Source organism: Triticum aestivum, chromosome 1D (genome assembly GCF_018294505.1).
Source record: "Triticum aestivum cultivar Chinese Spring chromosome 1D, IWGSC CS RefSeq v2.1, whole genome shotgun sequence".
In the NCBI taxonomy this organism is placed as follows: Eukaryota; Viridiplantae; Streptophyta; class Magnoliopsida; order Poales; family Poaceae; genus Triticum; species Triticum aestivum.
In genome coordinates this window covers 205,012,216-205,029,468 of record NC_057796.1, presented here as the reverse complement: position 1 = coordinate 205,029,468, position 17,253 = coordinate 205,012,216, and the positions used below count along the sequence as shown (strand labels likewise).

The window sequence follows — 17,253 nt, the reverse complement described above, 5'->3', positions numbered from 1 at the left end:
ATTTGTGTTGAATACATGTGGGCTACGGCCATCAATTGGTGCCCTTTTTTAGGGCAGCTGCTACGGCCACCATATTTGTGGTGCCCTAAAATAGGTCATCTGAAACGGTGCAAAAAATATTGGTGCCCTTTAATGCCCAAAATGCAGAATTCTCGTACTCTTAAACCACTTTTTCATGCCCAAAAATAGGGTGTCTGTTGGAGTTGCTTTTACAAGGTGCTTGCGGAGTTGGAAAAGGTTCTTTGAGATAAATCTGTAGTCAAACTCTGAACATACCCAAACCCCTATATCCGGGGATGATTTTGCTTCCACGTCTCGCCACTTGGGTGAAAGGGACTGGGGGGCCTATGAAATATGGACACGTGCATTAGTTTGGGAGGCTGGGGTGTAGAAATCATGTGTGACTGTAGACTTTCGGTGTAAATTTTGTTAACTGATCTTTCTGTTTCTATGTATGCTTTGGGTGGACGTAGCGATTTAGCTTCTGATGTGGACTTTGCATGGCATCATATTTGATTTGACTACGTTCCTTTGGATGGACTTTGCATGCATCGTATTTGATTGGGCTGCATGGCATCGTATTTGATTTGACTACGTTCCTTTGGATGGCCTTTGCATGCGGTGAAGGTCCGGTGTTTTATATGCATTTGCACCACGCGTTTATCTTTTCGGTAGGCTGCCGCTGATGCATGGGTGTGTGAGCAGCTGGTGTCGACCCATTGTCTCGCCGCTTTGTTCGTTCATTTTGGATTGTCGGTTATTACCTTCTTTCCAGATGCATCCTTCGTCTATAAATAAGGGGGGACGCAAGAAGAAGCGAGCAACGGCTGGAAGATGCCCTCGCGCGCCTCAGGTCTCTCCTTCCCTCCTTCTTCCTACTTGATGATTCTTTTCACTGATCGCTCCATGCCGTGTCGAGTTCATGGTCCGTCGCAGCTGCAGATATCGGGCAACATGACGGCGCTGCATCCGTAGCAATCGGGCACAAGCAGCGATGTCGCATAAGGGGCAGCAGTATATCACACGCCGTCCGCCGTCGGTGGGGAGGCTGCAGGGGCTTCTCTACCGTTCCCACCACTGTGACCTGCCGGTTCTTCACTTGCCCTGTCGCCTGCTGGCCGATGGTGATCGCCAAGCAGATCGTTGCGGCCGGTGCCGTGGAGACGGCCTACGGGAGGCATGCACGGAGTTCACGGCCGAGGAGAGGAAGCTATGACGAAACTCAAGCCGCGGCGACGCGCCGTCGTCGGTGTCATCGGCGTCGTCGTCGGTGCATGCGATGATGAATTTTCCGACCTCGAGCTCGCAGCTTGCCGATGGCTCGATCTCATGCCTGTGGCGCCTGCCTAGGCCACCGGCACCCCGCCGTCCGTCCAGGAGTACCTCGCTCGACCTTCAAGTCGCCCGCGCCTCGACCCCACGCCCCCAGACCGCCGGCGCCCCACCGTCTCGTGCTACTGGAGACGTCGGCTCCCCCTCCGTGTCGTGATGAGATGCCACCTCGGCAAGGCTACTGTCGAAGGGGACGTGATATGCCGCCTCCAGCTCCCTCAAGACCTCCCCACATATTTCCTCTTAACATGAAACTATTTTCCTCAATTACTCATCTGTAAATAAATATAAGAGCGTTTAAATCACTACACTAGTTCTAGTTCTGCTGCGGTGCCATGATCTTCACAGGGCTCGAAACCTACTGCCTCCGTCCCATAATATAAGAGCGTTTTTGACACTGGAGTACTATTCATTAATCGCAGTAACTAAGCTTCATGGACAAACATTTGGACCATATTTGTAGAAATATAGCATCCCTTGGATCATATTTCTACAAACAACATGCATAAATGAATCAATACACGGAGGTTTAGTTTTGATGCCAAACTAACATATACGCCTTAAGTTTGCACATAAAACTTGGTATCTTAATTTCCTCAAGAAATGCTCCCGAAATCAACCATGCGCCGACATATGACAATGTTCATCAACGAAACCAAGATTTCACCAATCAGGATTGTGTGACCCAAGTACCCGGCCTTGATTCACAAGTCAGATCTACCAAGAAAAAGAAACAGCATCATAAACTGGACCATCCATATCGGTATTTACAGGAGAAAAACATCCACACATCTTCCAATTAGAGCATTGACATGCACCTGCCAGCTACGGCAATGCTAGACATGGGAACTTCAATTAGCAACAGTGCGCTATGCATTCTAGGTATCCTGCCTAAAGGCGAAAACAAATAGCATTATTGCATCAACACGAAGCTTTGCAGCTGGAGATAACTCATTTATTCTTCAAACGTAGAAACTAGCTTGTACAATAATTTGGTACAGTGGTGCATGGTTACAACAAAAGTTGTTATAATGGGTACACATGCATGCGCAGCTGGCAGTAGCCACCACTAATTGATATTTGTTGGTTTATACCTTTATGGTTTTGCCAAGTTACTTACAGATTTATGTCAAACAATGCATTTGCACAAACGACAATTTGTTGGAAAAATACTTCTTACGCTCCTAAAAGTAAGGCCAACTAATTTTTTTTAAAGTCAAACTGTGTGAAGTTTGACCAAGTTTTTGGAAAAACTATTAATGTCTACAATACCAAATCAATACAGTTAAATACATAATATAATGTATTTTTATTTCATGTCAATGTAGTATTATAGATTTTGGTCGTTTTTTTCCAAAAAGTTAGTCAAACATTGTATTATTTGACTTCTGGGAAAAAATATATGCCTTACTTTCAGGAACTGCGGGAGTACGAAGATAACCCAGAAACATATTTCCCACTTTCTAAGACCAGTGCCCACTGCACCACAAGTCTCAGGACAAGATACCGAGAATATTAACAGCCTCAGCCAAAGAAATTGCAAGTAAAAGAAAACAAAGAGATAAAAATTCAAGCCTAAAATAGAGAAAAAAACTCAAACCTACCTCAATAAGTCTAGGCAGCACCAATCAGGTCCTTTAATTCAACAAGGCAGTCAGCAAGTTGTTTATACTCCTCTGAATCTACGAAGTCCATGGCCTACATAAGATAAGATCAATATTTTATTATCAGGGAGAACTTCTCAAATTCCAGTACTGAGAGAAATGGGTCAGTTATTATAAATGGCATGGCTTTCTTTTCGTCGTGTCATTCCTGATCTGTATTTCACATGTTCATGAACTAAATTTTGTTGTTAAAGATGGCTATACTCTACATCCTTGCGATCATTCAAGAATTAATAGTAAATATTGCAAAACCACAACTGTTGAGGTATCAACGTTGCTTTTTACCACCAATCTATGGGCAGCCTGTGTCTCAAAGCCCAGATCTCACACGTCCAGGCTCTTAACAGCCCTACCGACTGCTTGCTCCCATATGCCAGTGCTGAGGAGGCAGAGAAGCACCACCAGCAGGTAGATCGACGAATCGCGGGTTGAGCCTGACCTAGCCACAGTATAAGCCACACGAGAGTGCTGCTGTCGCTCACTTCATTTGTGGAACTCAGTTCAGCCCGTTTCAACTCGGCCACTTACAAAGCAAATCCCCAATACCAATCAAACACTTAGTCTCTACAATTCAATAAATGTGTGGTCTGAAAAAGATATACAGCTAAACTTTCGGTTTTACAAACTGTCAAACCAGGTGTTACAGCAGCACGGTCCATCGGTCACGCTGCAGGACAGCCAGAGCAATGATCCTATGCAGCCGTAGCATCATTGTTGTAATTTCATTGCACCACACTTCAATGCTTGACCTATTTGAGAGCACATGCTGTTAAAAGATTACTCTTGACCTTCATCCCCAACTTGGAACTTATCGAGCTGCTTGAGTTGCTTGGCTGCTCACTGAACATTATCCATTCTTCACCGCTCCATTATGGCGTACTCGGATGCGGCGGATGGCAGCAACTCGAAAGTTTTCTTGGCAGGAAAAATAATAGCAGGGAGGCGAGAGACGCGGGAGAGCACGCTCTACACCGGCTGGTCGGCCTCAACTCGTGCCTCGTCCATCTGCTACATGGCTGCGTTACAGGACGGATCATTGCCTACTCAGCACATGTGGGCCAAGGCTGTTAAGAGACCTAAGGGGTAATAATTCGGCTTTAAGACACAGTCCCCTGGCTATAATGGTGGTCATATGATTTTTTTTCCAAAAGTGGTGGTTAAGTGATATAGGTGCCAGAATGGTTGAGATTTTGCGATATTTCCTCATGAACTATATATAGTGGGCAGCAAAACCAAAAGTCAGGTACCTCTTTCAAGGAGCTTTTAAGATGCATCTCAGCTAACAATAATTCTCGTTTTGTTCCTGTCGTGGATGACATTTCCATGTAGGACTTGCAAAGCTGCAAAGAAGCTTGAGCAAACTTTTTGAACTTCTTATGGTTATGACATAATTCTGAACCCTGTGAGGATAACAGTCACTAAGATGATGTGGAACTATGAGTACTAGAACATAAGTACAGTACACAGTCTGTTGCAAGTAGAAAGTAACAATGAAATAGGAATACTTGGATTCAACAAGAACAGAAAGTCAGCACTTACACAGCATTCATAAAATTTCCAAACGAATAAGTAATTATACATCAATTAAAGTCAGTGCTACTTAACAAGATAGCGAGGATATACGAATACACACACTTTAAACCGGAGAAGAGGAGATTTGGGGGAGGCCACACATGGTGCAACTGCCGTGGGTGGCCTTTTTGCATAAGGTGCTCAAGGAGCAATTAGGGTTTACAAACACTATTACAAGGTATGCAGAATCAGTAAAAGCAAATATATCGCAAACATGCACAATTTGTAGATGCCATTGCAAAGATGGAAATTTTGCCACTGTCAATTACTTCCTCCATTCCAAAATATAAGACGTTTTATAGCAAGCTAAAACATCTTGCCAAAATGTCTTATATTTTGAAATGGAGGAAGTAAATACCATCCACTCTTTCTTTCTCGTGCCTCCCCACACCATTCCGCTTCTCCAACTTATTAGTGTACCAGCTTTCTGTTACACTCTTAACCCCTAGGTCTCACTGCATGCTAGTGTTCAAGCCCACTTGCTCATCATCACAGCCAACGACCATAACGCTCTTCAAAGCCCATGGCCCCCATCCTATTACTACAATAGCTCCAACCCAGACAGCGGTGCCACGATGCATCTGAGCAGCACAATGGAACAAGAGCTGTGTTGGTCGGGCAAAATGGGGCGACTGACACCGGTCAGCATCTTACCATCAACCACCAATAGCATGCCACTTACATTCTATAGGCTACAAGAATGTCTATGTCAGGTGTGTGTCTGGTGACTCAGCATGCCAGCAGACTTTTATTGCCGAGTCAGACATATCAGACTCTTGACACCTGAGCCGAATTCGAAGACAAAAAACTAAATCAGAGTCAGTTCCGACACCCATGTTTGCATGCAAAGACGTGCGATATTACACACAGCATGCATGTTGCACATCATGATCCAGAAGACCAGAACAGCAGCACAAGAGGGCATGGCAAGACGTTGTTGTATCTCATCAACACAGTGCGTGTGTGATGTTTTTGTCAGTGATCTAGGACCGAGGAGACGATGTGCACTCGTTGGCAATTCTCAGTGCCCACTGCCCACCACATGCTTGACGATGCCTCGAACATGAAATTCTGCATTCCTTTTCAACTTTTCTGTCAGATGGCCAAATTGTCACTTTGGTATTCATTGAATTCGGTTGCTAACAAATCCTATTTCTAACCTTTGCAATGATCCACAGCAATTAGCTCAATTTGAAGGGCAAACTATGGAGAAAAAATCAGACACCTTCTTTGGACACTATACAGTGCCTCTCATTTCTTATTCTCCTCACTGGAGACAATGAGTTAAGCAAGATGCCACAACACTGCCACCCTCCTGACCGCACATGAATAGCTGCATACGCTGCTGTCTAATTTTCTGACCTGCTCTAATAAAGCTTAGCTTTTGTGTTATTTTGTTGGTTCTCTTCTGTTTTTTGGAAGGTCTTTATTTTAGTTTGGCCATTGGCCTTTTGTACTTCTGTGCAGTCTCAGTGTCTTCTTCATAACACACAATGACAGGCATTTTGATGCTTGTTCGAGAAAAAACAGCAAAAGAAACAGACCCACCATGCATGCCCAACAGTGGCCAAAATGTTAAGAAATCCAGTATTCCTGGTATTTTTGACTCTACAGTAGACATCGGAATAGGAATACCAAGTTACTTTTCACACGTGCCATTTCAGAGGTCAATAATAGTATAACATGTAGAAAGTTCCAAAAATATAGAGAGAGCATGCAGGAGAAGGAAACTTAAGGAATCCCAGAAGAATCTGGTTGGCTTTAGCTTCCAAGGCAGATTTGGATTTTGTGTCAAAACCAAATTTATGAACACAGATGCTCACCCGTCCGCCAATATAGAAAAGATGAATATTTAGGACACATCTTCCAATGAACCCATCACACTGTTGTGTTGGTGCAGAATAGGCAGTCCTACGCATGTGCAGATGCAGATATATAATTCAAATTGCTTGAGATGATGAACTGTATGTAGAGGAACATGTATCTTGAGTGCTTGACTTGAAGAATCTGGGTGTCTGCGCTAATAGGTTTCATGTTATATAAATTTGAGTGTGCTCGACTCTATTTGTTGAACTTGTGTTGTTCAATATATTTATGTTCAAACATGCAATTTTCCCAGTGTGCGCCCTATCTCCAGTTGGCTAAGCGGACTACTGGAAAGAAGTACTATGTACCAAAGTAAAACATTAAGACATATAGCAAAACCAAAAAGAAAGAGATAAAAGAGTCATTCAGTGTGGACTAAGTTTTGAACCTTTAGATATTGAACTTGATTGCGCAAAGCTTTAGAACATTCCACGAGGTCGCCCTTGCTCTTATGGTATCTAGCACATAATCCACATATCTCTGGAACGCTAGCCCCATTTTGTACAATCTAGAAACACAACCAATCAGATAAACTGCAGGTCAATGCGGGAATAAAGATGAAAGCCAAGTAAAAGCTTATGAACCTGCTCAAGGATATCACCAATTATATCTAATAATTGACTCGACTGCTTGGTCTCTTTATTTGAATCATCTGAAGTGTTGCCCATGGATTTAGCTTCTTGAGTGTCATTAAGATGAGTAGCTTGTTCTTCAAGGGTGGTCATCACCTTGTCCAATAAATCAACATTGAAGCGCTTGTTGACGGACAAATTTCATACCATTTTGATAGCTTCAAGTGTCTGCACAGGATACCATGCATTATATTTTGTCATTCTACAACACATTATAACAGGCGCATAGGCCTAAGATACTCAGATATTCAAATGAGAGAACATGTCCGCCCCACAAGGAGACATGGAGAAAAGCTATCTACTTCATGAGATTAACAAAGTTGGTATAATATGAAGATGTATTATTAAACCATTGAGTACCAAAGATTACAAATGGCATTACACTAAATAAGTAAAGGAAGAAACAAACCATTGCATATCTGCAAGTATGATGCAAGAAGCCAAGTTACCAAAAGCCATGGGAAGAGCATCACTGCAAGTCAGTTTTGACCTCAACCAGTGGCTGGAGTAGTTTCTTTTCTTATCTTTGTGTAATTATCTATGCATAGTACTAACCTATTTAGATATACTATACTAACAGAAGGGTTTCTCATGTGCTCTATTACCTTCAACAAAAACAAAAGATAATTAACGAGTATAAAGTCAGGATCAGATCCCGTAAAGGGGATTGTGCTGATGTGTGTGATCAGCTGAAAAGTATAAATGTAGCTTCAACTGAGAAATCTAGAAGTATTGACATCAATATACTTCTTACCAGTCGAATATTGCCTGTGTCCAAAGCAACCTTACTGTAATTGTCCCAAACTTGCCAACTATTCCTCCTATAAATAAATGACTTAATTTTAATAAGAAACAATTTACTTAATAAACTTATGGAATAGGAGGTGATACACACTTGAACTTAACAGCTTCCCTGAATGACTGGACTGACGCTTGACTCTTCCCTCTAATCATGTGCCTGGAAAATTGACATTATTAGATATAACAGATAAGAGAAAATCTTGTGAGAATAATCCTTGCTTAGGATTTAATCTAGTAGGTTTATGTATCCACTATTCAATATGTAAGCCTTAGAAACTAAGGTAGCGGTAAGAAACTTTATTTTGTCATCTTGGTTACCACTAGTGGGCTGTCAGGTCCAAACCGACAAACCTATGTACCGACCTTGTATCCTATATACACCTACCACTATGAAATACAAGGATTGCCGCCTTTGCAGCACACACATAAACCATCTAGCCAAGTACCAGTGTACGAACTACGAACCGACATGCCTATGTACCGACCTTGTATCCTATATATACCACTATGAAATACAAGGACTTCAGCTTTGCATCACACACATAAACCATCATCTAGCCAAATACCAGTGTACGACAGGAAGAAAGAATTTCCAACAAATTTATGTCACAAAAATCAAAATGGTATTGCCTTCATTATAATCAAAATATCATGAAAATTTCTTGGGCCAACAAGTACACAAAACAAACGAGTGGTTCTTCCTTCCCCGGTACATGTAACCCCACCTAAGCATTACAGCTTATGTAGCAGCTTTGACTTGCATGTTTGGTACACTATAATTTCCAAATGAACTATATACGAAAGTAACTCGATGCATTATTTATGAAAGCTGGCTATTCCTAGACCAAGAATCAAGATACAACATAGCAGATAGCACTATCCAATAAGGTGAACATGTCAAAACCAAAATGTTCTGGCGTTAGTTTGACCTGGTGAACTGAAGGGTTCAATTGAAATAAAGAAATATCAACAGTGCAAAGGAAGAGAAGCTAACTGCAACTACGAGGTGAATGAATACAGAAACAGGACACCTGACTCCATCACAGCTACAACATAGTAATGAAGGAATAAATATAGAAGGGTGAGCATACAGGCAGGCTATATTGTTCCATGCTTCTCCATTTTCAGGATCTATCTGCACAGCACGACTAAAAGCATCCAAAGCCTTCTCAAGATCTTTATCCTGTATGAACAAAACAAGACAACTAATGTCTGTTCAAGTCGTTTTTTTCAAAAGAATTAATATAAACAATGTTCATCTATTATGATATGAGCAACCAAATATGTTTAAGCAACACGTGCAAAGGAACTATGAAAAATGCAGACATGGTGACATGCCCACAATTTACATGGTGGACAGAAGGTAGAACAGGTTGGTTGTAGGCACAATCAACATTCAGGCTAGCACTGCATTGACTAGCCCTGCAAGAAACATGTGTTTGGCATTTTGACGGATTATGGTAATCTCACTCCCCTAACCAGCATTTGCCTATTTTACTGATTGTTTAACAAAAAAAAATCATGTTTGGCTATTTTTTGCAGCAGATCATAAGATATGTTTGCAAGTGCTCTCTCATTATTCGTAGCAAGAAAAGTACAAAATAAAATTATGTCATGATGCATGTCCCAGTTGATGCCACTGGCAAAGAAAAGATGATTGCAGAAGGGAAGAAATACAAGAATATGTGTCATGGGACTAAGAAAAAAAATTAGGTCACACTCTGGGGGCGTGAGCACCCAACTCAAAAGTAAGAAATTGCACAGTACTGGCTATACTCCCAAAAGACAAATCTCAGATAGTAGAACACATTTTTGTAGTGACTAGATGAATAATCACATATCCTATCACCCAGCAGAATATATTCATATATAGGTAGTAAGCAAACATCCATATCCCTTTGTAAAAAACATATCCATATCCTCTTGTAGTCCCGTCTCAAGAAATTTCCAGTGCAAAATAAAATGGTTTTAAAAAAGTTACCTTCCATGCAGTTGTACCATAGGCAAACCAGCCATCTGGATACAACGAATTCAATGCCAATGCAGATTCCCTGCGCAAAGTTTTAAGGCAAGTGATTTTCAAGCAGGTAACAACTGTCAACATACATGTTTCTTAAATGTATTCTTTTACCAAAGAATTTTGGATGTATAGAAGTCATTCTTGTTGTACGCACTACGAGCCAGAGAACGCTACACCAAAAGATAAGAGAATGTAAGACCACTTCCCATTAAATTATGCATTAGTAACACAATGAGAGGCTGGTGAGCAAAACAAAAGAGATGAATACCAGAGCTCGAGCAGATTTGTTATTGGAGACTTCCAATGCTTTCTTATAATGATTGTCGTTATTTGTAGCATCACCAAGTGAACACCTAAATAAAAAATAAAGCTATTCAACAACAAACAGAAATTACCTATTTGGTGCCGACAGAAATACAAAATAGCACAAGCCAGAGCAGAATCATCCCATAGAAATAGATGAGAGAGAGAGAGAGAGCCCATGCCACGTATCTAGCATGCATGGGTTCACCAGGAAGCTATAGAACTGCCAGAACTAATCTGTTACTACTGTTAGAGTGTTGGGTTTCATATACATAATTTTCTATGACGAGAAATTCTTTATAAATGCCAGTAATGTCACGGGCACGTGAGTGGAATGACAACTGCACAATGACATCTATGTAATGATTATGAGTCCCTCAACTAGTCATAACTTGGAGGTCGACTCGACTCATTGGCCGAGTCAAGCATCTTGAGTCGAGCGACCAACAACCACAACATCAAAGCCTTTTGTCCCAAGCAAGTTCGGGTAGGCTAGATATGAAACCCAACAGAAATGTACGGAAACCAAAAAGAAAAAGAGAGAAAAGAGTAAAACAAGTACGAGTAAATTAAGATTCCGGCACATGGATTGCTGATTTCCATGCAGTCCTATCAAGAGCCAAATCTCTAGGTACATTCAAATCCCTCAAGTCCCTTTTTACCGCCTACTCCTATGTCAACTTTGGTCGCCCTCTGCCCCTCCTAGTATTTTTTTCCCTTCCTTTAAGAATCCCAATCTTGAGTGGAGCAACCACAAAAAAAGAACACCTGTCAGAATTTTGACTATATCGGCTTGCCCTTTGGTTTGGAAACCTAGCACCCAACCCACTCCTCTCCCAAGAAACAAATTGAGCTGCCTCTCCCTTGGCAGCCGCCGCAAGCCATGCCACCACTACCAAGGTTTTTATGGCGTCGGTATACCGCCACTATAGCGACGATATAATGTTGTGGCGCGGTCCCAGCCCGAGGCGTCCAGGTGAGCAATATTTTTGGCCCGTGGCGTCCGCCATATCCACGTGGCGTCCCCATGTCGTCCATGTGATGTGATATTCATCGCCATGCCTGAATCGCGACGCCATGGATGAGTGGCCTTGGTCTCCCATGCCTGGGACTAGGAAAACTGGCGCGCACGGGTACCGGCAGCCATGGCAGGAAGGAAAAGGGGATCAGGAGGGAAAAGATCTGTCCAGAGTCAGAGGGGAAGAGAGAGTGAGTCAGCGGGAGAGTGACAGAGAGAGGCGGCCATGGCGGGGGGGAAATTAGCCGCGTACCTCAACCTTGTCCTCTCCGGCGACCACCCAACGGCAGAAGATCCGGCCTCCGCACCACCTTCCCTCCGACCCACCACGATCCCCTCCTCGCGTGACCCCTTTCCCCTCCTCCCGTCAGCCCCCTTTCCTCTCCAGCTTAAGCTCGGGCTCGAACTCCAGATCCGCGAGCTGCGGAGCAGGCCACCTTGGCGGACAGGCTCCAATAAGGCCACCACTTGTTGCTACGTGCATCAGGCCATCAGATCAGCAAGGTATGCTATCTCTCCCCTCCACTCTCTCCTTCTACCTGTTCTGCCTCCCCCTGCCCGTCTCTGTTGTGCTCTGTTTCTTCTCTCTTATGTTTTCTGAATTTCTCATGTAGCTGTACTGGCTGCTGCTATATATAGTGTTGCAACTTGCTGTTATTGTTATGTTGTGAAATATGGACTTATTTTTCATTGTCCATGCAGTCTGCTTTGGAGAAAAGAAGAGAGATGAGCAACTGGGAAAACAATCTGTACTTCATGTAGTCATGTACAACTCATTTGCTGCTGATTTAATTTGCTATCATTCGCCGTAAGGTTATGTCTATGATGTCGCCATGCCATACGCCATAAGCGTTATAATGTTATGAATGTTAGCCATGCTAAGCTCACGTCATAGGCTAGTGTAGTTTTCTGCTTTTAATAAACGTTGCATGGCTGCTGATGTGACACCTCCATGCAGCATGCACGTAGTAGATGGAGACGTGCCGTACGCACGATCTCCCTTCCGTTCCTTTTCTGTTTTGTTAACCTGGTCAGCGTGGCGCGCTGTGTATCTGGAGGTCGTGGGATGGCAAGGCCAATCCAGATCACAGCGAGCTGGCCGGGGTAGTTAGCTGTTTTGGTTTTGTAACAGATAAGAGATTAAGGAAAGAGCAGAAAACGCTGCGCAATTGTGGCAGCACAAAAACTACCGTGTTCGTCTCTCTTCCTTGCTCGTTCTCTCTCTCTCTCTCTCTCTCTCTCTCTCTCTCTCTCTCTCTCTCGCTCGCTGATCCGACGACGACAATGAAGGGGGTCGGTCGCCATAAAACATGTTACGTCATAGAAACCTTGGCCACTACCTGTTCCTGCCAGCAGCTGATCTGCTCCTCCGCCGGCTGCTGCAATGCCCAAGGACTCCTCCACCGGCTCTCCTTCCCCTGCTGCTGCTGTACTGCTCCTCCTCTCCTTCCATTGATGTCATCGGTTGTTGCTTTTTTGTGTGTGTGTGTGTGGGGGGGGTGGGGGGGGGGGGGGGGGGGGCTCAATTAGGTAACCTCTAACTCATGTTGACTAGAAAGTCATAATCCTTGCATCTATGACATGGCGGCAGCACCCTGAAGGGATCAAATCAATGAAGGACAAGGGGGTGAGATGGGGCACATACCAACAACTCGAGCACACGCACTTCTCTTGCTTGATGAATGGACATGCCGATCGCAACAAAGAGAGTGATAACTGATTATTTTGGAGCAGGAGTGGCGCCAGAGGAACACTCATCAATCGTCATAGAGCGGAGCTGCGAACACAATAATGTGGAGCTGCCTACAAAAATAGCCACCTTAACTATTGTTGTCGAATGCAGGGTACGAACGTTGACGTTGCCATATGTCACCCCTTCATCATCCATACTAGGGTGAGGCACTGCTAACCGGTTGCCATCCCATGATACCCCCTTCATCATCCATACTAGAGTGAGGCGCTGCTAACCACCCACCTTAACCGCCATTGTAGAGTGCAAGGAACAGATGTTGCCACATGTCACCCTTTCATTATCCAGAAGGCAGGGTGCTTAATGCACAACCATCCGTTATCAGAGGCGACGGGAAAAGCAGCGGATATGGCCCAAAGTTGCAAGGAAGACACGTATGACTGACTGCATGGCACAATGACAGGAAGTGGAGCAAGATTACAATAGAATGAAGTAAAGGCTAAAGAGTGGCCATCGAGTGAAAGACGGAGTCATGGGGGATGGCCGATGCATATTTTCACTTCCCACTTGTGGGATGACTAATGCATGGTGAGAAAAAATATCTATGAAGTGCATAAACAGACACCTGTGCTATGATAACTCCTAGTTATAATATGATTTTTGTTCTTTTGTAGTGGGAAGTCCAACAAAAGTAAAGATTGCAAAATCTGATTTAAGCATAGCAAACTCTGAAAGAAATGCCAAATGTTATCTGCAACACTTACTAAAAATGAAAATATCCCACCAAACAAATTCAATATAATCTCCAAGATCTACTTACCATAATTTTGGGTCATTGGGTGTAATGGAGAGCCGTGTATTTATTAGACTAACTGCATCAGCAAGTTTACCCGATAATCTGCCAAATGTTAAGACTAAGTTATTACAGGGCAGTCAGCTGAAAGGACATGAGTTACTTTGCACATGGAAATGCATACCGATAGCAATAGATGAGATTATCCCACAATTCAAGATCTTTGAAAACATTCAGGGCTTCTCCAAGTAAACCACAACTTATCAACAGTTCACCATATTCTATGAGTTCACAAGAAGAAAAATAAGTCGCATTTAATGACTGGTGTTGCTGCAAAATGTACGAATGCTTGGGCATGTCAATACATACTTCCTTAATGCAGGAAGAGTCGACATATGGACTCCAAAAACCAATCTAGCTCTTTCTGAAGCCACTGGAAATTCTTTGTTCGTATCTTCAATCTAAGGAATGCATCAAATTGCATGTTAGCAGCAGCATTTGTATTGAACTTGTTAGCACACAGACAAATTCTTTGCCCTTTGGAATAAGATCTAGCACTCGCTATGATCAATGGACCAACACTCAGACGAATATGGTACCTGGTGGTCCTAATTAATGCATGCACTACATGGCTGTCATTAGCATATTATCTTGACAATAACTAGATGAAAACGCACACATTGCTGCGGAATTTTTTATTTGTAAATTCTGCACATGTGAGAACTTTCAGCACAAAAGAAAGTTCTTACTATAAAATGTAATTCTTATTGTAAAATATGCCCCAATTAAATGCAATAGGATTTAAAACCCACTTAGAATGTACATTAATACTGCATGTTGCATGGTGGAGTGACACTCCATGTCCAGATCAAACGGTTGTTGCTAGAACAAGATAGCGAATACAACATCTACAACAATTTTGATGATCCGGAGCATTGTGGGAGCAGAAAAATAGCAATTAATGCTTGATAGTGGGTTTGTCTATATAAGAGCAACTCCAGCCGCGCCCCCAACAGGCCCTCCCCAGGCATTTTTGCCGCGCCGGTGCCCAAAAATCGGCCCAGTCGCGCCCCCAGGAGCCCGTTTTTCGCCGGTTTGGGCCGAAACTGGCGCCGGCGGACCCAGGCCGAACCAGGCGCGCTGGGGGGCGCCCGGGCGAGACATTTTGGCGCGAAAGCGGATGGGCCCGCCGAGTCAGCGACACGCCGCTTCGTCGCCCTCATCGCCTCGGTTCCCGCGGGAATTAATGCGAAGGCTGCCGCGCCGGTCAGCCTCCATTGATGCCTCACGGGCGGCGCAGTGAACGCGCCGCGACGCGCGTCCAGCCACGCGTCGCCCGGCATGCAGCCCGACGCCGCCCAGCGACAGCTATAAAAGGCGACCTCCTCGCCGGTGGACGCCACAGCTCTCATTTCCCCCCCTCTCCGGCGCAGTAAGCAGCAGTACTCTCCCCTCTTCCTGCCGACAAGAAAGATGGCCGAGAGGTACCCAGGCGACGGCGCGGCGGCGAACGGCTTCGGCCGCCGCCACCTCCAAGAGGCGGAGGCGCGGCTGCTGTACGAGGCGGAGTACCCGGCGCCCCCGGACATGCGGGTGCCGGGGACGTGGAGGCTGAGCGCCGGCGGCGTCCCGGTGCCACCGGTGCCCGAAGGGGCGGCGCGCCGCGCCGAGATCGCCCGCATTCGCTCGTCCATGACGGAGGAGCAGCGGAACGAGCCGCCCTACGCCGCCGACAGCCACCACCTCTGGACGATGTACTTCGAGCGCCGCCGCGAGGAGCAGATCGCCTCCACCAACGGCGTCATCCCGCGGGGCCGCCACAACGCCGATGGGCGGCGCGAGTGGTGGGGCGTTCCGGGCCGCACCCTCGAGGCCGTCCTCGACCACATCGAGACCGGCAACACGCCGCGCCTCAAGTACCCGCCGCGGCCGTCCTCCTCTCGCCGCCGTGGCCGATGGAGCCGGACGCCCAGCAAAATTCCAATGATACATGCTGTTTCATGGGGTAGCGCCAAAAAGCAAAAACTAACACAAATTTGTTCGTCTCAAGGATCGAACTCACGTCGTGACAACAGCGAACAAGAACTGGTTACCATCTGACCAACAACGTGCTACTAACTGGTTCTAGAGCGAATTGTTTAAGTACGTTTTCTAGCCGCGCAATTTATTACACATGCAAACATTACTGTAGCGCACTTCCCGATTTCGAGAAAAATGTCTATCGATTTTGAAAAAAGTTCATCCATTTGAAAAATAGTTCACAAATCTTGAGAGAAAAGTTCACATATTTGAAAAAGGTTCATCAGAATTACAAAAAGGTTCATCAATTTTAAAAAAAGTTCACCCATTTTGAAAACAGTTCACCAACTTTGAAAATAGTTCTATATTCGGCACTTAAGGCGCCGAATAGGATTCGGCAATTTCCTCGCGTGGCCAGAAACCCCGCAAAACCTCGAGGGCCCATTTGGTACACGGGGTTTCGGTGGCCCAACCCCCTTCTATACCCTGCTTTCCACGCGTTTTTGTAAACTGGAACGCTAAAAGGGCCGGCCCATACAGAAAATAAGAGATCGAGGGGGTGTGCGCCGAAATGGCCTATATTCGGCGCTTAAGGCGCCGGATAGGATTCGGCAATTTCCTCGCTTGGCCAGAAACCCCGCAAAACCTCGAGGGCCCATTTGGTACACGGGGTTTCGGTGGCCCAACCCCCTCCTATACCCTGCTTTCCACGTGGTTCAGAGCCCTCGAGGGGGGGGGGGGCGTGGATTTGGGGAGGAAACGACACTGCGCCGCCCCCCGACTCCGTCTTCAACGCGCCGTAGACCAACTCCTCGACGCCGGCGTACCTCCTCCGCCGTACTGGGCTTCTCCCCGGTGGTAAGTCCTCGCCTCGTATCCCCCTCTTTCCCCTCGTCGTCTAGGTTTCTTCCATCCGCCCCGCTATGGCTGCCGCCTCGTCTTCCCCGACGAGCTCGCCAAGCACGCCGTCTCCGAGGGCATCAGGGCCGTCACCAAGTTCACCTCATCCTAGACTAATGGGGTGTTGTTGGTTTCTGTATCTGTACTCTTGACTCCGCCTACCCGTCTGCAAGTATTGGTAGTAGTACGTGTGCTAGGTGTTTGCCAACGCTTTGTTGGTTAGTTGTTTGTAAGAACTGAATCTGTTGTTACTTTTGGCAAACTGATGAAACTATCTATGTGCTAATGCTGCAGTAGTGTTGATCTGATTAATGTTGGTTTTTTGCTCTTCTGAACACATCAATGTATGGCCATTCATATTTTAGTTGTTGAACTCTGGTTATTTGCAGACCTCATGCATGTTCTAGATTTTTTTTACTGAATTTACTGTGGATCACTGTATCCTGTTGTGCAAACAGAGATTTAGAAATAATGATGCATTCCTGTACTAGTGATTTGATTTTTTTACTTGGTGATTGAATTGATCTCTGTCATGTCCTCCTCAACCAGGTCAAAAACATCTTACCATTTCCTCCTCAACCAGGTCAAATCTGGAAGTCAACTTCTCGTTCATGTTGAATAAGAAAGCTAGATACATGTGCGT

General features: G+C 44.9%; 1 long non-coding RNA gene and 1 pseudogene across 1 annotated transcript; both read right to left on the bottom strand.

Moving 5' to 3' along the window:
* Positions 1 to 1,792: 1,792 nt before the first annotated feature.
* Positions 1,793 to 15,103, bottom strand: LOC123158422 (tetratricopeptide repeat protein 27 homolog; annotated as a pseudogene).
* LOC123180989 (uncharacterized) lies at positions 10,734 to 11,555 on the bottom strand. Its single transcript, XR_006491408.1, has 2 exons — positions 11,462 to 11,555; positions 10,734 to 11,372 (listed from the first exon to the last, which is right to left on the bottom strand). It is a non-coding gene; the product is annotated as an uncharacterized lncRNA (long non-coding RNA).
* Positions 15,104 to 17,253: the final 2,150 nt, after the last annotated feature.